Source organism: Trichosurus vulpecula, chromosome 3 (genome assembly GCF_011100635.1).
Source record: "Trichosurus vulpecula isolate mTriVul1 chromosome 3, mTriVul1.pri, whole genome shotgun sequence".
Taxonomy (NCBI): Eukaryota; Metazoa; Chordata; class Mammalia; order Diprotodontia; family Phalangeridae; genus Trichosurus; species Trichosurus vulpecula.
The window spans coordinates 316,300,847-316,323,551 of NC_050575.1; the positions used below are offsets into that span (position 1 = coordinate 316,300,847).

Here is a 22,705-nt window from a genome sequence, read left to right on the forward strand (position 1 = left end):
ATATACATATATATATATATATATATGCATACACATACCTACATACTTATAGGTCTCCATCACCCTAAGGGAGGAAAAAACAACTTTCAGTAGAATCTACCATTCCCTCAAGCTATTATCCCGTAATCTCTCTCTACTTTCACCAACAAAGGAGCTTCACATTGTTTCCACCAGATTTCCATCCTTGACCATCCCTTTCTCCTGGATAGTCTTTCCTAATTGGGTTTTTGAAGTACTGAATTGTTCTCTTGATTCTCCTCCTACTCATCTGGCTACTCCTTCTCAGTCTCCTTTGAAGGGTCACTGTTCATTAGATATCCCCTATTTGGTGGCCCTATTCTGGGCTTTCTTCCTTTCTGTCCTTATCCTTCTTTTTCAGTGACTCTGTCACCTTCTATGAGGACTCAGTTATAATGCCTACGCAGATGACAGAGCTCCAGCTCCAATGAAGAAAGAATATCTAGAAGGAGTGGTCAATAAAGGAGACAAGACGGAAGCAATGAGAATGGGAGTCCTTTGTCAGTGAAAGTAAGGAGTGATTGTAGACAATAGCTTGAGGAGATGGTAGATTCTAATGAGGGTTTTTGTTTTTTGTTTTTTAGTATGAAAAAATGGCTATGTGTGTAGGCAGCAGGATATGATCCAGTAGATAGAAATCTATGGAGACAAAAGAGGATGAGATTAAGAAAAGTAGGAGGAGTTAGCCTTGGTGAGAAGGGCTACCCTTTCATCTAAGATTGGAGTAAAAGAGAAGAGCGGGGAAATGACATAAAGGAGTACTGTAATGAGAGAAGAGATTGCTCTCATCAAATTGTCTCTATTTTTTTTTTCAGAAAAGCATGGCTTGAGGTCCCCAGCTGAGAAGGTAGAGAGTGAGAGTGATATGGGAGGCTTGAAAAGAGAGGACAAGGTTTGGAACAGCTACTGTGAGGAGTACAATAGGGAATAGACAGATATTAGGTAATGGATGATGAGGATGAGCTTAATAAATATAGTTAGTATTTCTATAGTGTTTTAATTTTTACAAAGAGCTATACGTGTATCATCACATTTGATGGGGACCATTTCAGGACTAGGGTGAAGGACAGGAGGTAGAAAAAATGTAGGATGCATTCAGGATATAGACATGGGGATGGTTTGGATAAAACATAAGGTGGATAAAAAAATGCCATATATGAGATATGGTTGGAAAGACACTTTGGAAGCAGATTGAATACCAGGATAGGAACTCGGACTTTGTTCTTTGTGAAAATTCCAATTTCTATTACATGCAACTTTGCTTTTAAAATAAAAAGAATATAATAAATCTAGCATGTTACTTTCAAAGTGTCCCTGATTGTCTGTCTTTCTGAATTTCCTTTAGTTCTCTTCTACTTGTTTCTTGAAAATTAAATTTTACTCATATCTTAAATTGTCTAAATTTCTCCCATATTTCTTCCCTTCTCTTCTCCCAGAGAGGGGAGGAAGAAAAAGAAGAAGGAAAAACAATAAAAACCTCAGCAAAACCAATCAATACAATGAAAAAAATCTGAAAATGCATGCAATGCTATGCACTTATGGACCTCAGCCCCACTTTTGCAAAAGAGTTGGGTGTGTTTTCTCACATCTCTTTGTAGCCAAGGTTATTTTTTATAATTTTGCAACATTTAAAAAATATTTTGTGGTAATTGTTCTTCCCCTTTACGTTGTTGTCATTATGTATGGTGTTTCTTGAAGCAAGCACTTCACTTTGCATCAGTTCATGTAAATATTTCTATGCCTCTCTGCATTCATCATATTTTTCATATCTTTCACTACAGTAATAACACATTACATTTATGTACCATAATTTGCTTAGCCATTTCCCATTCAATGGACATCTAGATTTTGTTTCAGGTCTTTGCTACCACCAAAAAATGCTGATATAAATATTTCAATATATATAGAGGCTTTTTTTTTAAAATCAATGACCTTCTTGGGTTATTCCTAACAATGGAATGTCTGGGTGAAACTATATAGAGATCTTGGGCACTTATATTTCCAAATTGCTTTTGAAAATGTTTGTACTGATTCACACTTCCACCAAAAATACACTAGTGTACCCATCTTTCCACAACATCTCCAACATTGTCATTTTTTGTCATCTTTGCCAATTTGCTGGGTGCTAGGTAGAACTTCAGGGTTGTTTTCATCTGTGTTTTTTGTGTGTGTGATTTAGAATATTCTTTCATGAGATTGTTAATAGTTTGTAATTCTTCTTTTGAAATGGTCCATATCCTTTGACCACTTATCTATAAATGAATGACTTTTGGTCCTATATATTTCTGTTGTCTAGAGATCTTGGATAGTGAAACTTTATCTGAGAAACTTTATGCAAAGTTGTCTTTTTTTTTCTTCCTTAGTTGACTGTTTCCCTGTTTATCCTATATCCTTCTGTAAAGTGCTTTCTTTGCACAGTGCCTGGCACATAGTAGGCACTTAATAAATGCTTGTTTTCTTCGTACCTTGACATCTTTTATGATCTGATAAGTGTGAGGAGGAACCTCAGAGTTCACAGTGTGCATTTCTCTAATTATTAGTAACTTGGAGCATTTTTCATGTGGCTGTTAATAGCTTGGTTGTCTTCCTTTGGGAATAGCCTGTTCATATTCTTTGGCTACTATCTATTAGGGAATAACTATCATTCTTACATGTTTGAATAATCAACTATGGCTGTATCTTGGATATTAGACCTTTTTCAGAGAATCTTGCTGCAAAGCTTTCCGCTCCTCCCACTTAACTATTTCCTTCTTATTTGATAGTCTTGATGGATTTTTCAAAAACATTTCAATTTTATGCAATAAAATCATCTATTTTGTCTTCTTTGATCTTCTCTGTCTCTTTTCTGGTCACAACTCCTCCCCTATCCACAGTTGTAAAAGGAATTTTCTTCTTTGCTCATCATATTTATGATTTGACCTGTTGTAGAGATCTGGGTTTTATAGACATTTGGAGCTTGTTTAATAAACAGTGGGAAATGATTAAAAGTTTTGGAGCAGGATAATGACTGTTATCAGAATTGAAAAGATTAGCCTCCCTTGCATTTGCAATAAAGCAGTAACATCATAAGCTCATGGGATTTGTAGCTGGAGGGACCATTAAAGGTCTAAAAGATGGGGAAACTGCAGCCCAGGAAACTGAAGTGAATTGCTTAAAGCCACATTAGGCAGTAATTTGCAAATAATGAAAATCAAATTAGAACTCAGGTCTTCTGCACTCAGTCGTTTTCCCCTCACTAAAACACACTGAAACATTCTAGAGCCTGTAATAACTACAGCAATCAGCATTCAAAACTCCCAGGCATCAAAGACAGGCTGACGTTGTGACAAAATGGTGAAATTTGTCTCTGGTATTTCTGCTTCTCCTTTCTAAACTTTTTTTTCTCAGTCTTTTCACTATGTACAAAGAAGGAAAGATTTGATCAAAGTAATTCATGATGGCTGGAGTGAGTGCGCTAGTGTCAGATAAGTGGCATAGGGGAAACAGCCCTCGGCCTGGAGTTAGGAAGATCCGAGTTCAAATGCTGCTTCAAACACTCAGCTGTGTGACCCTGGGCAAGTTGCTTAACCTCTGTTTGTCCCAGTTTCCTCAACTGTAATACGGGGAAAATAGCACCTACCTTGCAAGGTTGTTGTGAAGATCAAATGAGATGATATTTATAAAGTGCTTAGCACAGTGCCTGGCACATAGTAGGTGCTTAATAAATGCTTATTATCAATCCTCCTTTATCTAGAGGAATAAATCAATAATAATGAAATTTCAGATCTTGATGGAGGAAGTAGCTTTGGTTGAGAGAAGCCTTAATAATTTCCAGTGACTCCCCTGAACCTGAACATCAGGTCTGTGATTCCTGGATTGTGTATGCATATCTGGGCTGGATTATGGTTTTTGTTTAAGGCAGAGATGTCATACATTCCTGAGTGTACTGAAGCAAGTTAAAAGATAGCTGGAAAATATTTAACAAAATACATGACTACAATATAATACAATATGACTATAATAAAATATATGACTACAATAAAACTACAAAAAATAGATAACATTACATTTTAAAATGAAATCAATTTGTAACCTGCAGGGATCCTTCTGTATGGATTAGCAGCCCTCCCCCCTTTCTATCTGAATTTTACACCACTTGATTAGGGTACACCAAGCAAGTCCTTTCAGTCTCAGGTTTCTCACAAGTAAAATGAAGAGTCATAATTACCACCTAGACTGCTTTCTTCACCCTCCACTAACGCATGGCCATCATTTCCTTCAAAGCCCAGGTCAAAAATGACTACTTCTGAGTAATCTTCCTTATATATACCATTCCTCTCTGATCATTCCTTCCTAAGGCATCCTTTTTTAATTTATACATTCAGTTTTATTATTGTCCTTCTTATAGGAAAAGTGGGCAGCTCCCTAGTCCATCCAGAGGAGAGTGTAGATGGTGCCTTGGCTGAACATTGGAAATTCCTTTGGAATGCTCTCCAAAATACTTTGACTCCAGGGGCTCAGTTAAATTGAGTGACAGATGACTACACTGGCGATTCAGGCTGGGATATTTGGGGAGCCAGATCATGGGAAGAGGGCTGGTGCAAATTGGATTTAAGTGACCTATACAAAGTAGTAAAAAAAGTGTGGTGAAAGTGAACAGTGATGTAGGGGACGGGAAGCTTTGGTGTTTGGTCCATCTATCCCAGCATCTGTAACAGCAACCACACTGGCATACCCAGGAGGGCTGCTAGTGCAGGTTCTTAGATTTGCTTTACTAAGGAAAGATAGACGTTACTTTAATTAGATCTTACTTTAATTAAACATACATATATCATTCACTTAGTTCAGGGGGAAAAGTCACATCCTGAACTTCAGAGCAAATACAAGCAGAAACTAGAAACAGAAAAAATAACACAAATCAACAGACAGGCTTCTAACTATCTGACTATAGCAATACATACAGTTACCAGAGAGAGAAGCACCAACATCCGGGTTTTCAAAGCTGGGAGGCTCCTTAATGGCTACCCAGAGTCTCCTCTGGCCAAATCACACGAACACTCTTCCAATGAGTGAGCGCCAAAGCAAAATGCTAACCTCAGAGTATATATACCGTTTCCAATTAAAGACTCTTGATTCAATCAAAGACTCCTGATTCAAACAATGGCAAGATTCCATCAAAGACACCTGATTGTCTTAGTGCTGAGAAGCACTCCAAAAGCAAAAACAGCAAAAAAGTCCCACTTTGCTTGCCATTATAGCATCCTCATGATACAGACGAGCAAATGAAAGCCCAAGGGGTAAAGTGACTTATTTCACATAGGTAGTAAGTAGCAGATTTGGAATTTGAACCCAGGTCCAGGGACTCCAAGTCTAGCATGTGTTTTGTTACTCATTCTGCTTCTTTCTTTCTCCCGTTGTGATTTCATCATCAGTCAGTCCATAAATATTTATTAAGCACCTACTATGTGCCAGACACTGTCCTAAGTGCTGAGGTTACAAAAGAGACAAAAAGCAAGGTCTGCCATCAAGGGGCTTACAATCTAAAGTGGTGAATGAGAAGTACTTATGGGTGCCTGGTCAGTCCAGAGACATGGCTTGCGCTGCTTCCGAGCCCACATAATATGTGCACCAGAATTAGGTAAGCAAGATAAAAACTCTGGTGACATTCTACCTAAAGATGTCTATTTATATAAGAGCAGTGAGGTGGCAGTGGATGAAGCATCAGGAAATGGGGACAGTTACAGCACTTATCTCTTAGGGTTGTTTTAAGGATCGGATGAGATAATAATAAAGAGCTAGCACCTGGCTGATAGCAACCCCTATAGAAATGTTAACTATTTTTTATTGGCTATTATTATTGTTATTTATTGTTAATAGTTCAGTTGTTTCAGTCATGTCCAACTGTTTGTGACCCCCTTCAGGGTTCTCTTGGCAAAGATACTGGAGGAGTTTGTTATTTCCTTCTCCAGCTCATTTTACAGATGAGGAAACTGAGGCAAACAGGATGAAGTGACTCACCTAGGGTCACACAGCTAAAAAGTGTTTGAAGCCAAATTTGAATCAGGAAGATGAGTCTTCCTGATTTCAGTCCTGGTTCGCTATCCACCGTGCCACCTAGCTGCCCGTTATTATTGTTACTATTACTAGCTTATAGCTCACTTTTATGTAGAGCTTTAATATTTTCAAAGCCATTGACATGTGTTATCTCATTTGGTCCTCACAACAATCCTGCGAGGCAGATCCTATTATTATCCTCATTTTACAGATGAAGAAACTGAAGCTTAAATAGGTCATGTGACTTGCCTCTTGGTCACAAGTCCAATAAATGTGTGAGTCAAGATTCAAACTTGGGTCTTCTTGACTCTGAGCCCAGTGCTCTATCCACTGGACCACCTAGCTGCCTCCCATTTTGAAGGTGAGAAAAAAACATGGCCAGAGAGTTTAAATGATGTTCCCAAAGTCACACAGGTAGTAAATAGTAGTGCTGAAATGTAAACCTGTGCCCTCTGAGGCTGAATTTTGAGCTTTTTCTAGCACTTCTGCTGATTCCTCTCATATCACATTTTCTCTGACATACCAGGAGGGGGACTCAGTAAGGAAGCAATAACAGAAGGAAAGGGAATTTTAACAATTTTCCAATGGGGCTGGCCTGGGCCCTCAACACATTCTATTGACCACCAGGCCAGAGAGCTCACTGTTATTCATTACTTCATTTTAAAGTCCAGATTCTAAGAGAGATGAGGGAGATCTATCTTTTCATAAAGTTTTCAGTTTCATTCTTAATTAAAATAAAATCCTTAGCCCCTTTGGAAGGAGTTTCATGAACAAAACTAAATGTGGGACAGTTCACAAATGTCTGGCGTGTGCCTTACCAAGGCCCACACACAGCATGCACCAGAATTGAAGGAGTAAATAATATGAAATGTGGTCAGATCTAGCCTAGAGTTGCCTATCTGAATGACATAAACCAAACCTACTCCAGACTTCCTATTCTGAAAGAATGGTTAAAGTAAAATAAAGAAGCATAAAATAAAAACATTTCCATCACAGAGTTATTCTGCTCTTCCAGAATAAAAATTTGCCTGGGCTGAAAATGGATTAATGAGTCCAACTGAGAGTTCTTCCAATTCATTTTATTCTGACACTCATGCCAAAAAAAGAAAAAAATTAAATTCAACCAATTTGGCTCACTTGGTTCTTTGACTCAAATTGTCTTGTGTGGCTAATGGAAAGAGGCTGTATTTTCTGCAGAAAATAATCATGAGGAGGTTTGGAAATCTCCACTAATGCAAAAATACACATTTCGGAGAATTATTCTGAATGCATTTCAGATCCCTTATTTTGCAGATGTTCTTTGCACACACACACACACCCTTGGAAACAACTGAACTGTAATGTGATCATAAAAGCCAACTGCAGAACAAAAATCCAAGCCAGAGTCATACATATGTGAGTTGTAAGATGGTAGTCTCCATTTGAGGTGAATGCTGACAAGCCAACCCTTACATTCACCTTAAAAGCCAAGTCAATCTTTCACCTTCCCTAGGGGTCCTAGTTCAGGATGGGCCTTGAAGGGATTGTAGGATTTTACGGTTGGAAGAAATCCTAGAGATCAACTACTATCCAACCTCCTCATTTTGGGAGAAGGAGAAAATGAGACCCGGAGAGATTGACTTGCCCAAGGTCACATAGATTATGACTGAGTCAAAATGGAAAGTCAAGGTTTCTGATGCTAAGTGAGGTTTACTCTGGTTTGACTAACCCAGGGTAGGTTGACCTCAGGTTGTCTTCACTGAGAGGCCTTCTGTGAAACTAGAGCTAGGTTCTCCTGACTAGAGGGCAATGAAAATTCACTTAAACCTGCTATATTTATAGGGCCAGAGAACATACTTCATATCCCCATCCAGCTACCTTTAGCCAGTATGGGCATCTTACCATCTTCTCTATCCCCTTTTCCTTCACCCCATGCTTTCCCCCTCTCGATCCTGCTCCAGAATACCAGAATAATATTTAAATCAATACCATCATTGGTACTACAAAGTGCATGACAATCTATCGTCCTATGACTCCCCTCATAATCTCTGTATTTGCCTAAACCAAAAATCTCTTCCCTTGCACCATATTCCCATATGTTTTATATCCTCCATTAGGATGGAATCTTTCTGAAGGCAGGGGATATATGACTTTTTGTATTTGTGTTATTGGCACATAGATGCTTTGATGGTATTAGTTTGGTATGAAGACTTGAGAGATGGAAGGAAGGAAATAAATATTTGAGTATGTGCCAGTTACTATGCTAATTACTTTACAAATATTAACTCATTTGAGCCTCACAACAACCCTGAGAGATAGGTATTATTATTCCCATTTTACATTTAAAGAAACTGAGGCAAATAGAGTTCAAGTGATTTGCCCAGGGTCATACAACTAGGAGGTATTTGAGGATAGATTTGAACTCAGGTCTTTCTGACTCCAGACCCAATGCTCTAACCCCTGCACCATCTAGCTGTCTGGAGGAGAAATAAGCCCCAAATCCTAAAATGAATCTTGATCCTTTGAGCTATCCCAGAACCAAGAAAGGCTCTTGGGTAGAGGGTCATCTGAGCTTTGGCCTGACTTCTCATGATGCCTTCACAAGGAAATAAACAGTTCTACCCCTGACCTAGTTTGGGACTTTGGCTCCTAAGTAGGATTGAATTCATCACAAAGTTTCAGTGACCTTTGCCTACCAGTAATTCCTAAAAAGTCGGATCCCATATTCTTTGATGGTTGTAAGTTTTCCCAAGCTTGTGCAAAACAATTCTAAGAATGAAAATTCACCAGATAGAGCCCACCATTATGTGTGACAATACCACATAGGCTAATACTTAGAAGGCCAGTAGTGTAGAAGTTGTTCTTGTTGGTACTATATCTATAATTTAAGTATGTACAAAAGGTGGACATCTCAACCTAAGTTATACTATCATGGTCTGCAAATCTAGGCTTCTTATAAAAGATGCACCTGGATTTTGGCTAGATTCCCTTCCCCCACACCCCATTTATTTATTTTATCAATTTTTTTTTCAAAAAGCTGAGATAATTAACTCTTTGTCTGACGTAGTTTTTATTTGTGATTTTTGGAAACATAGCTCTGAAAAAACAGGCTTTGAAAAAGCCCATTGTGATTCAAATGGAGCTACTTTACTATGCCTTTAAACCCAAATCACTCTGGCTTTCAAAAGCCTGTCTTGCTCATTGTTTGGGTTTTGATGGCTTAGAGTAGCAAATCGAGATTGTTTTCTATTCTGGCCAGAAACTCTGAGGGTTTTCCCCTTTCAGACTGATTCTTTTTTGTTGGCAAACTAGGCCATCTTTTGTCTCAATTCTTACCTAGCCCTTAATCAGTGAATGGGCGTTGCCTCAGACAAACCGAAACCTCGGAAAGACCTTAGCTTGAAAAGGCCACTGCATCCTGGGCCATCGCCAGTCAACTTAATTTATATCTCGCCTCTGGACTCAGATGACTCTGGAGGCTAATGAATTTGCACAGCTCTGCCTCACTTAAATCCAATACACTTTTAAATCAAGATATCACCCTCATGATGCCATTGGTCCCCCTTGAGAACTAAGGATGGACAACGGCAACAACGACATAGAAAATATGGCAGAATTGTCAGGGTCTTGTTGAAAGTTCTGACAACCCTAGCAAAATTCATGTAGCCTTTCTAAAGTTGGCATCATCTAATGGATAAGTGACCAAAATACATGAATAAATAGTTCTTGAAGAAGAATTAGAAACTATTAACAGGCACATGAAAGATTGATCCAAATGTTCCCTCCATTCTTTATAGAATGTGTAGTGTGCATATGTGCCTGAATGTGAGAGGGATGATAAGGATATGAAACACTGCACATACTGTTGGAATTGACTAATGTGTTGATTAGTTTTGTTGAAGTAAGAGTTTTTTAAATTTTATTTTTTTTGATTCCTTGTTATGTGGGTTGTCTCACTGGGTAGGGGAGGAGAAGAAGGGATATACTGAGAAACGAAGATGATGGAGAACAAAGATATCAATAAAAGTTAATTTTAAAGAGTTGACTAATTCCTGCTTTAACATCTCAAAGAAATAGCTCTGCTTTCCTTTCCAAGTGTCCTGCTTTCCTTCTTCTTCTCCTTATTAAAATGACTGAGGCATAATGATGTGGCTAGAAGGCAGTTATCTGTTGTCAATAACCATAGGGAGGCTGTCCATTTCCACGCCTTTCCAGCATTTTAAAGAGCAAGACAAGTCAAAGCCTCTAGGTTAGCATTCCTAGGCCATCCTGCATGCTGTGGATGTTGAATTGATAGTGTTGACATGAGGAATGATAAATGAGCCATTTGAGACCTCGTCGTATTGGAGTAGGGCTGTTTCTGGCTAACTTTTCCACTCTGTCTGCATTCCACTTTCTTGTGTAGGTCCCTGGGGAAATCTGTACTGTGCTGCAGGGCATCTGTGTTAAGAGATAGGGGTACACTGGGCCTGGGAAGAGGGGAGATGTGGAGGTATGAGTATTTGTTGTGTGAAAAAATTCTCTTTACAATTCTTATTGCTATAGGAGTATCTAAGAAAGGGAGCATCATGTTTCATCTATTGGTCCCTTATCCATTAGTCCAACACACATGAATTAAATGCCAACTATTATGCAACCCACTTTTCTGGGTGATGGAAATATGAGTGATAAGATACAGGCCTGCCCCCTGGGGACTTGGGGTATAAGAGGGGGAAAGACACAGACACAGACACAAATAACTATGGAAGAATAAGATAAACTCAAAGTCCAGGCAGAGTGCTATGATAAATTTGAGGAGAGAAAGCTTGCTTTTATCTGGGAGGCTAGAAAGAAGGTCTGGGAAGTCTTCAAAAAGGAAACAGCATCTAATTTAATCCTTGAATGAAATGAACTTGAACAGACAGACTATAGGGCAAGGGTGTTGAGGAAGGGACACATTCAAATGGGGAAGTGAATGAGTATAATGAGAAACAGCTCAGAGACTCTAGAGTCAATTAGTCAACAAGCATTTATTAAGCACCTACTATGTGCCAGGCACTGTGATAAGAGCAAAAAGGCAAGAGATGGGGTTATTCCAACTTGATTAGAATATGGGCTATGAATGCAAGTAATATAAAGAGACAGGAAAGGCAAGTTGAGGCCAGAATGAAAAGGGCTTTGAATGCCAAAATCCAGATGCATCCTCTGGAGGCACTGGGAGCCTCTGGATGTTTTAAAGTAGAAATGATTTGGTTTTTTTTTTGAGGAATGAATGATCAAAATGATATATTATTATGATAAGTCATGCAGTATTATGAAGGGTAGGTTGGAAAGGGGGTAAATTGCAGTCAAGAAGACAAGTTAGGATAATATTACAATGCTCATGGTAGCATAAGATCATAGATTTAGAGCTGGAAGAGGCCTTAAAAGTCATCTAGTTCAACCCCTCATTTGCAAATCAGGGAAGCTGCTTCACCACTCATCGAGGTGATGTAATTTACTCAAAGTCACACAGCAGCAGAGTCAAACTCAGGCTCTCAAGACCACCAAACTGACAGGAAAACTGAAAAGAAATTTGGCAGAAATTACATTCAGACCAGCATCTTATACTCTATAGCACAACAATGCAACCTAAATACCAAAGGTAACACTATAACATAATTACGAGAGAACAAGATCAGGTAACTTCCATAGCTATGACTAGGGGAAGAGATCTTAGCATGATTAAAATCATTGTAACCTGGATAAGAAGGAAGGCTGTCAGTTGGGGCTGGTGAGAATTTTTGGCAACACATATCGCTGACGAGGGTCTGATATTCAATGTATATAGGAAACTAAGGCAAATACATAACCAAAAATTATTCCTCAGTTGATAAGTGGTCAAAGAATATGGACAATTATCAGAAGAATAGCAAACTCTTAATAACCTTATGAAATGCTGCTGATTCCAGATTTAGGGTGGATGCTCAATCGGATTAATATAGTGATATAGTGCAGCTCAGAACTCCTGAGCTCAAGTGATCCACCAGTCTTTGCCTGCCTGGTAGCAGGGATTACAGGATTCCATTCATGCAACTAGCCAGATAACTTTTTATAGTTGACAAAACAGAGCCTAGTAAGAGGGAAGTGACTTACTCAAGGTAATAATAGCTAACCAATGGCATAAGCAAGACTGAAATGGAGCTCCTAATCCAAGGGTCTTTCCTCAACACCATAACCTCCACATTATACTATGCTGCCTTCCTATAATACTAGGTTCAGAAGATGCAGCTGAACCTAGCTCTGGGGAGTCAGGAGTACTTTATTGTTGTTCAGCCATTTCAGTCACGTCTGACTCTTCATGGCTCCATTTGGAGTATTCTTGGCAAAGATACTGGAGTGGTTTGCCGTTTCCTTCTTCAATTCATTTTACAGATGCAGAAACTAAGGCAAAGAGGGTTTAGTGACTTGCCGAGGGTCACACAGCTAAGAAGTGTCCGAGGCCAGATTTGAACTCAGGAAGAGGAGTCTCCTGACTCTGGGCACTTTCACTGGCTGACCCCCATGCATGGAATTCTCAGCCTCCATGTTGCTTTCTTAACTTCCTTCAGGTCCCAGATAAAACTGTACCTTCTCTAAGAAGCCTTTCCTGATGCTATTGCCTTTCTATGCCTTATGTTGATTATCTGCAGTTTAACCTGTATGTGACTTGTTCTATGTTGCCTCCTCCATTAGACAGTACACTCCTTGAGAACAGCGACTGTCCTTTACCTTTTTTAGTATCCCCAGCATTTAGCTCAGTGTCTGCCGCATAGTAGGTGTGTAATAAATGCCTGTTAGTTTGACTTCGTACGTTGACTTCTATTCACTCACCTGGTCTCGTACTCAAAATCTTGGGGATATTTTTCCTTTTTCCCTCTCTCACCCACTCAGTTAGCAGGTGTTTGGGATCTGCTTATTGTTCTTGTGCTTCTTCTTCTTCATGTGCATTCTTTTTCTAAAGAACATTTTGTTTGTTCCAATTACGTGTAGGACGTTAATTTTTTAAAATTTTAAGTTGTAAATTTTCTCCCTCCTTCCTTCATCTCGACCTTCTCTGAGATGGTAAGCAATCTGATATATTTATACATGTTACTTCTGCAATCTTTTGAAGATCTGTTCCTTTTTCTCTTTGCCCATTTACACTAGTACGGCCTATCATTACTACTCACCTGGATTATAGTTAATATCCTCCTAAAATTGCTTCTGACTTCTGTACGCTTCCTCGTCCAAACCATTCTCACCACTGCTGTTACTGTTTAACTCTCAATTTCCTCATCTGTAAAATGAGGATAATATTTGTAATATTTACCTCACAGTGTTTTCACAGGGACCAAACGAGATAATGTTCATAAAGCACTCCTTAAACCTTAAAGGGGCTATTTAAATGTCAGCTCCAGTGTCTTATGTAGAATAAGTTTTTGATTAATACATTGATTTGGAATGCACAAATCTTGTAGTTTCATCATTCTGCTCAGAACCTTTGGATGGTTAAATTATTGCCTGTGAAATAAAGGTCAGATTCCCCTTAGCCTGGCATTCAAGGCTTTCCACAATCTAGTTGTGCCCTACCTTTCCAGCCTTCTGTTGCTCCCCTTTGCACACTACATGCAGCAGCCAAATTATATCCTTTGCTGTCCCTTGTTTTCTCTAAAGGAAATACTATTCCCCATGATTGGAATGCCCTTTCGCCTTCCACTAAATTGTTGTTTAAATGCCATTTTCCTCTATGAAGCCTTTCCTGATCCACTCTAGAATTTAAAGAATTAATTATGAAACAAAAACAAAAAACCCCACTCCTGTCCTCTTGGTGTATATACATCCCCAGAACTTATAAAAACTCATATTTCTATAGTACTCTAGAATTTGCAAAGATATTTCCTTATCACCTAGAAAAGAAGGCAGGAGAGAGGATCTGGGAAGGAAGGGGAGAGGAGAAATGAGAAAAGAGAACAAGTATCAATTAAATACCTACTATTTGCCAGTCACGGAACTAAGTGCTTATCTCATTTGGGACTCACAACCACCATAGGAGCTAGGTGCTATTATTATTCCCATGTTAAAGTTAAGGAAACTGAGGCAGGTAGAGGTTAAGTCATCTGTCCAGAATCATAGCTAGTAAGTGTCTGAGGTTAGAGCGGAACTCGGGTCTTCCTGATTCTAGGTCCAGCACTACCTACTGAGCCATCTGTTTCCCTCCCTTTCTTTTCCCTTCATAACCTCATGAAGTGGATAGTATATATATATCATGCTCATTTTGCGAAAGAGGAATCAAGGCTCTTAGAGAAGAGCTAACTTGCCAATTCACAAAATTAGTCAGTGGCAAAGCCAGGATTTGAACCTGTCTCTGGCTGTAGTATACTAGACAATAGTGAATATATACATGTATATGTATATATATGTGTGTGTGTGTATGTATATGTGTATATATACATATACACACATATATACATGTATACACATATGCATATATACATACATATATGTATATGTGTGTATGCTTATACATACACACACACATATATATATATATATATATATATATATATATATATATATATATATATGTGTGTATATATATATATATAAGTTCCTGCCCCCACACTCTGGTGGTGCTCTCAGGCTTGGCAGCCTGACCTGTCAGTTACCTAACTAGTACAGCCCAGCATAACTATTGAACATGCTCATAAAACGTTTTTTGGGGTGAGGAGGTTTAATTTCAGTTTTCTATTGGTTTTTCTTTTCAAATCCATGTTTTCTAGGGATTGGCAGCTAGAGGCTTGAAAGTCAAAGTAAATTAGCAGACTTGGGCTTCTTAGAGGCTCTTGTCTCAGGAGAAAGCTTCAATATTTTTTTATTCCCATAATGTACTTTGACAGCTAGGTGGCGCAGTGGATAGAGTACTGGACATGGAATGAATAAGACTCTTCTAAGTTCAAATCTAGCCTCAGATTCTTACTAGCTGTGTGACTCTGGGCAAGTCACTTAGCCAAGTTTGCCTCAGTTTCCTCATCTTTAAAATAAGCTGAAGAAGAAGAAAATAGCAAATCATTCCAGTATCTTTGCCAAGAAAACCCCAAATGGGATCAGTCATGACTAAAATGACTGAACAACTACCAAAAAAAATGTACTTTACTCTCAATTAAATGTGTGGTTTGATCCCCATTCAGCTGGTTTGCACTGAGAAGATCCCAATTGCATTTATAAAATCGAATACTTTGTGTGACCTCCATTCCCAAATTCACTGCTAGCATTCAAATAAGCAGAATTGGAAGATTCCAATGACCATCTTTAAAAAGAAAATACATTGTCAAACACAGATTGAGAAGAACTTAAAGTAATATTGTTCATAGCAAAAGCCATTTTAAAAGTGACCACCCTTGGGGTGTGGTGGTGGTGGGGGGAATGGGAGGAAGGGAGAGTTAAGGGCTGGCTTGCTTCCCTTACATCTAACTCATTATTAGAGAACAGGTAAAGCAGAGGAGAGAGTTGTGTGGATAGCGGGAAGCTGTATCTCAATTCCCCAGGAAAGCTCAGGAGTAAGTCTCCAAGACAATCTTAACAACAACCCCATTCCTGCATCTCAGATGGGTGCTGGCCAGCTCTGTTCTTCTGTTTCTCATTTTTCAGAGCTTTTCCCTGTTGTTGAGGAAGAATGATGCCTGACAGCTCTCAGCTCAACTCATGATAGCAGAGTCCAGCTTATGAACCCTAGCTAGGGATGTTCTCTTCCATGACTTAGTAAGCTTGGCTTCTCCTTCTTATCCACAAATTCCTTTTAAGGTCAAGGTCCAAAAGACTCTGGATAGTGTGACTTTTGGTAATGTCTGAAATTCTTTGGGAGCTCAGATAACGATGGGGAAAGTGGGCTGCCAGCCAGCAGGCATCACCAACCCCATCTCTCCTTGCTTAGAGTTCAGGACCTTGTGGAGAAGCACAGATACATAAAAATGCTCGTAATTTCCCTAATCCATATTCCTGAAAGCCATTTGGGGCAATAGATGGTGTCTCTTGATGTCTTTGTAACTTCTCATAATATTTGCGCTCAATAAATTCTGCAGTTTCTCAGTGCCATCTTGGGAAATCTACCATTCCCTATGCCCTGTCATTCTTCTTCACCACCATCTTAAAAGTCATAAATTCTGATTGCTTATCATCTTGGGGGGTAGGGCAGGGAGAAAGGGAAGAATAGGATTTGGAACTCAAAATGTTAAAAAAGTTAAAATTGTTTTAACATGTAATTGGGGAAAGAATAAAATATCATTTAAAAAAAAAGAATCATACAGGCCTGCTGACACCAAGTATCTCCTTGGAATCCTGGAGTTTTGTCTTCTCTATGTTCTAGATCTGAAGAAGACCATTTTTTTATGCTCACATCTCAGTGCTGATCAGTCAATACGTATTTCAGTGCCTATGATGTGCCAGGTTCCATACTTGGGGGTACAAACATATACGGGCTCTTCCTCTTAGTGAATTATGTATTGGTAGATTAGAGGGCCTGTACACAGTGAGACTGAAAAACTCCACTGAGTTTTGGCTCTTCTACATATTTTCCCCTCCAGAGAAGATCTCTTGGTAACATTTACTGAAGAACTCACTACGTGCCTAGAAAACTATGAAACTCATGGGAATGGTATAGATAATGATAATGATTGCTATTCAGTTGTTCAGTTGTTTCCAGTTCTTTATGACCCTCTGGACCATAGCACACCATTACCGTCCATGGAGTTTTTTTTGACAAAGATACTGGAGTGGTTTGCCATTTCCTCTCCAGCGGATTAAGGCAAACAGAGGTTGAGCCCAGGGTCACACAGCTAATATGAGGCTGGGTTTGAACTTAGCTCTTTCTGACATTATTATGATAATGATAATAATAACGATAGCATTTACATATTGCTTAAGATTTGCAAAGTGCTTTACAAATATCTCGTTTGAGCCTCACAGCAGCCCTGGGAGGTAGGCTATATTATCTCCATTTTATAGATGAGGAAATTCAGGCAAGCAGAATTTAAATGACTTGCCAAGGTTGCACAGCTAGTCTAGCAAATGTTTGAGGTCACATTTGAACTCAGGTCTTCTTTACATGCAGAGATCTATCCACTGGACCATGAGGACAAGTCCTTGTTCTCATGAAGTGTATAGTCTAGTAAGGGATTGGACATAGACAGATAATTTTACTTCAAATTATCCATCAATATGGGCATATTCTTTCTCCTAAGGAAGGTCAAAGCTTTTCTATTTTGTTGATTGTCTTGTCCAACTCTTCATGACTCCATTTGGGGTTTTCCTGGCAAAGATAGTGGATTGGTTTGTCATTTTCTTCTCCAACTCATTTTACAGATGAGGAAACTGAGGCAAATAGGGTAAAGTAATTTGCCCAGGGTCAGGGTCCCACAGGTAGGAAGTGTTTGAGACCGAATTCGAACTCAGGTCTTCCTAACTCCAGGCCTGGCACTCTATCCACTGAGATACCTAGCTGCCCAGCATTTCTATACATGGGCTTCATTAATTTATCGTGCGCCCCCCCCCCCCAAATCAATTGCCTGGTAAATAATATGTTGGTGATAAACCTTTCTGAATTTAGCTAGGCTAGTTGTTACATGATCTTAGTTAGAGAGCTACATGATGCAATGGATGGAGTGCCAAGCCCAGAGTCAAGTAGACCTGAGTTCAAATCCAGCCTCAGATACTTACTAGCTGTGTGACCTTGGGCAAGTCACAACTGTACCATAAGGAAAATAATAGCCTTCCCAGGGTTGTTGCAAGGGTAAAATGAGGTGATATTTGCAAAGGACTTAGAACAGCATCTGGCACATAGTAGGTGTTAAGTAAATGTTAGCTATTATAATTAGGTTGTGAGCTCCTTGAGAGTAGGGCCTGCATATTCCCCCTTTTGTATCCTCAGTGCTTGCGAAGTACCTGGCACATAGTAGGTGTTTGATGTTTGTTGACTGGCTGACCTTTCATCCCTGGATCTATATTTTTCAGCTTGATAGAACCTGACAGAACTGGTATTCTACTGGCAATGAATTTAAGAATGCAGAGTTGTCTTCAAAATCTTGGCATCGCCTTGGTCTCTTTCTTTTTCCTCACCTCTCATATTCACTCACCAAATCCTGTCAACTGGGTTTTAGCATCGTCTCTCACCCCCTCTGTCATCACTGCCAGCACCTTATTATAGGCTCTTATGACTGTGTGCCAGGCCATGATAAGACATTGGATCGGGACTCCCACCTAACTTATAATTCTCACTAGTATTCATTCATTAAATAAATATTTATTGAGTATCTACTATGTATGAAACTTTTTGTTGGTACCATGGAGGCATGAAGGATAAGATATAGTCCAGGTTCTCAGGGAACTTAGATCTTACTGTGGCTTAAGATGGGGATGTAGTCTCAAGAAGGGTGTTGTTACCTGTATGAGGAGGAAGAGTGGAAGATTAGTCGCACAAGCACATGATCATATATACTGGGATAGATTAGTTTCTTCAATTAGTTCGTTTGATTAGCTAGGTTTTTTAAAAATGAAATTGTTCAATCAAATTTGAGTTATTGTGATAATTAATCAACATACTATGCATTGAGAGTGATGGAAAATGAACCACTTGGGAATGATGCCTTTAAGCTGGCCTTGCTGCAGGCAGCCTTAAATTGGTCGGCAAATTGGCTACTTGGCTCCTCCTAAGAGCCGATCATGTCTCTGTGTCTGTGCCAGTGACCTGATTATTTTTACAGTTTATAGTGACCATAGCAATGAGCTTGGCTTTGCCTAGAGCTCCTTTGCAAAAAAAAAAATGTTCATGGTCAGAGACAGCCACTCCCACAAATATTATATTCCTCTGGAGAGATGGTCATGGGACCAACTTTTGTACCTGGCATAGGGAGACAAAGAGAGAAGAGATGAGACAGGCTCTTTGAATGATGTATTTTGTATTACATGGATGAGGGAGGCTTTGATGGCATCCTAGAACAGACATCAGTGTAATTCAGATATATGCCAGTATAGGCACAGGGACTTGCATTTGGGGGTAAATTAATCCTGGTTGAGTGACCAAGTAGAATTCTCTTCCTCTCTCCTCACAGTGAAGCATGTACAGATACCCAGCTGAATACTGGGTTGTCTTCCTCTCCCTGAGGTACTTGGTAGGTACCCCAAGTGCCCCACTGAGGCTGCTCACTCACATCCACCTCCAAGCAGTATCTGCCAGAGCTGAAGGCCTGCTGACTGAGGACAAGATAATAAGAAGATTTTTCAGTGCTGTTAGGCTGATTTGGACAGTCATCTCCATGTCCTATACTCTTCACATCATCAGATACAATGACACAGGGCCTGGCCGTTAGTGGATCCATAGTGATATTCACTCTGAATTTCTTTAGCACATCCTTCATCCCAGTGACAGGATGTTCTTTTTTCTCTGGGGTGAAAGACTTGGGTCTTTCAGAAAGCAGTGAATCACTTGTTTGTAACAGCTCTTTGCCTTCCTGAAGGAAAGCCAGATCAGGTCTGTTCATCTCTCAGATGGTGTCTTCCATGTTTTCAAAATGCTGGTACATTCTATTACAGTAGTTGAAGATTATCTGGAAAGCCTCTGATTCATCACGTGTCACCACATCTAGGCATCCGAACCCTTCTTCATACAGTAATCAGTGCATTGTCACATATTCTCCTCTAATCAGCTTCCTCTGCTTAACTCAGCTATCTTTCTTTGAAACATTAATTTCCTTCAATTACTTGATCTTCTTTTGCAAATGAGCTACACTGTCCTGGAGTTTCTCCCTGCATTTCTAAACAGCCTCTTCAGTGGGAAGAAAGGGTGTGGGCCACATGCTCCTGAGCTTTATTCAGTCATTTTTCAATCCTATCTTACTCTTTGTGAACCCATTGAGGGTTTTCTTGGCAAAGATAATGGTTCATCATTTCCTTCTCAGACTCATTTTACAGATGAGGAAACTGAGGCAAACAGGGTTTAGTAACTTGCCCAGGGTTACATAGATAGTAAGTATCTGAGGTCATATTTGAAATTACAGAGAAGAATCTGATTCCAGGCCCAGTGCTCTATCCATGATGCCACCTAGATGCCCTTAGCACAGGCTATGCAAAGGGAGGTGTGATCCTCCATACAGAAGAGCTTGGGGACTTGCTGGTGCTTCTAACAGCAGCCTTGTCCCACAGCGCTCTGCAAGTTCTGGGGGTTGAGCTTCTCTCAGAAGGCAACTGGCTTTGACAGGTGCACATTGAGGCCAGGGAAGTTCTAGGAGACCTCCCTGCATTCGGGGCAAGAGAAATGTGTGTCCCCAGCCACCATTGAGAGTGACAGGCTTTGAGAAAAATGTCAGCCATAGGCAGCAGGTGGTCTCCTGCTGGAGACTTTGGATTAGTGTGATAGCATCCATGTTCCTTTTCCTGAGGGTTTTCTTCAGCCTGGGTCCTGCTGACTTAGAACCAAGTTCTCTCCTCAGAGACCTCAGGCCTCTTCTCTCTTCTTAGAGCCCAGGCACCTTCCTCTGAAGATTTCAAAGAACTTCCATGGCTCCAGGTTTGCTCCAGCACCTCAAATCCAGAAACTTACCTTGACAAAGTAGAGCCTTGAGTGACTGATAGTCAATAAACATTTATTAAGTGCTTACTATCTGCTCTCCTAAAGACAGAATATATGTACAAACAGAAAGACAATCCATACTCTCAACGAACTTATATTGTGGTGAGGGCAGCATAAAAAATAAAACCAAGCTGAAAATGAGGGGAGGGTGTGGGAGAAGAGAAGTTACACATGTGGGAGTATGGTAGAGAAAGTCTAGAGAGTCAAGGGTACAGCCTGCAGAGGAAGGAAGACCCCACCTGTTTCAGTGTTTTCTTTAAAATGGAGGTTCTGGGAGTTGCCAATCAAAGGAAGGGGCTGAAGGGACCTAGTATACTTCAGTATAAGAAGTGCAGGGGTGGAGTGATCTTTCAGAATGAGGAGCCATCAGAAATATGATAGAAAAAATTCAGAAAGGTGCCTGGAGACAGAGCACGGGATGGGACAATTTGGATGGAGGCTGGGCAGGAGGAAGTGGGGACCGAATAATCTGGGAGCATAGGCATGGGTAGCAGGTGTAGCTATGGCTAGAGTCCTTGCAGTCTGTGGAGCAATTCAGAGCCATGGGGGCCATCAAAGTCATTTTGCTTCTTTCACAGTTTTGCCAAGTGTCACTGGCAATGACTTTAAGAATTCAGAGTTGCCTTTACTACGACATTGTTCCTAGTTCCCCAATACAATCTCCACAAAGGTCCAACGTTTCCCCAGCTTTGCTGGGAATTCTTGATCCCTGCTTTGATAGGCAGTGTTGGGCATTCACTTAGAGCTAGAGTTACCTCTGCTACTCATTTCATTCTGATGTATAACATCTAAAAAGGGTTGCAATTAACTAAACAATCAAAATTAAACAATGCTTAAGCATATTTTAATATACCTATGATTTTTTTTCTAAATGATGAATAGATTTTTTTTAGATGTACTCATACTTTTCTGTAGCATCTAAGTGGCCCAGTGGATAGAGCACTGCACTGGCAACCAGGAAGACTCCTCTTCCTGAGTTCAAATCCGTTCTCAGATACTTACTATGTGACCCTGGGCAAGTCATTTCACCCTGTGTGCCTCAGTTTCCTCATCTGTAAATGAACTGGAGAAGGAAATGATGAACCACTCCATTATCTTTGCCAAGGAAACCCCAAATGGGGTCATGGAGAGTCAGACACAACTGAACAACAACAAAAATACTTTTCTTTTCTAACAGAAAATGGCAGAGCATCCAAAAAACCAAAATTTCTCATGCATTATAAAGCTAGCCTGACTTTCCCAGCAATCATAATAATCTACATTAGTAATCATAGTGCTTTAACAATTTTTAAAAGATTAGTACTACATATATGCAACACAGTTAGCCATATGTTTTTTGATTATGATATGCAAGCAGCATTTTTCTCAGTATCCTGGAAAAGCACAATTTTAAATGAACATCTTTCTTTCCAAAGAAAGGGTCTTAAAAAACAAACAGCTATGCAGAATGGATAAATTAATGAAACATAATTTATTAAGTGCCTCCTATATGCCAATATTATGCTAAGTGCTAGGGCCACAAATGCAAAAATGAAGATAAATATCTGCCCTCAAAGAGATTACATTCAAACAGTGGAGACAGTAAATGGTGGGGAGTGAAAGAATATTTTAATTTGTAAAGTCATAGGAGTAATAAGTAGAATTATAGGGAAGTACATTGATACATTGATTCACTAATTCCAGAAGCAATGAGAGTTGATTTAATTTCGTTTCCAGAACTGGAAGGGGTGGAGGGGAGTAGGAAGATAGTGGCAGATAGTGAGGAAATGACTGGAGAGGGCAGTCTAGAAATAGGCTCAGATGTAGTGGGTGACTGGGGCAACCACCAATCTAAGCAGTGGGGGCCCCAGAGTGTAAGTTCCAGACATAAAAGGGTTAAGTCCTCCACGGCTTGGTTTCTGGTCTGACTGGCATGGCAGCTGGTTAGAAGATGCATGAGAAGAAGAGGCACAAGAGCCAATTCCACCAAGTAATTCCAGCAACAAGCTGTGCAAGCCTGAGAAACTGTTTTATTTCTGAAAAAAAGGACCTACTGTTACATGCCTGACCTTCTCCGTGTCTAATTTTGAAAAGAGC

General features: G+C 39.8%; 1 protein-coding gene and 1 pseudogene across 1 annotated transcript in view; one reads left to right on the forward strand and one right to left on the reverse strand.

The window, feature by feature from the left end:
- ANTXR1 (ANTXR cell adhesion molecule 1) overlaps positions 1 to 22,705 on the forward strand; it is a 309,492-nt gene that overhangs the window by 12,682 nt on the left and 274,105 nt on the right. The gene's annotated exons all lie outside the window — the stretch shown is intronic.
- LOC118843719 lies at positions 18,834 to 20,423 on the reverse strand (annotated as a pseudogene).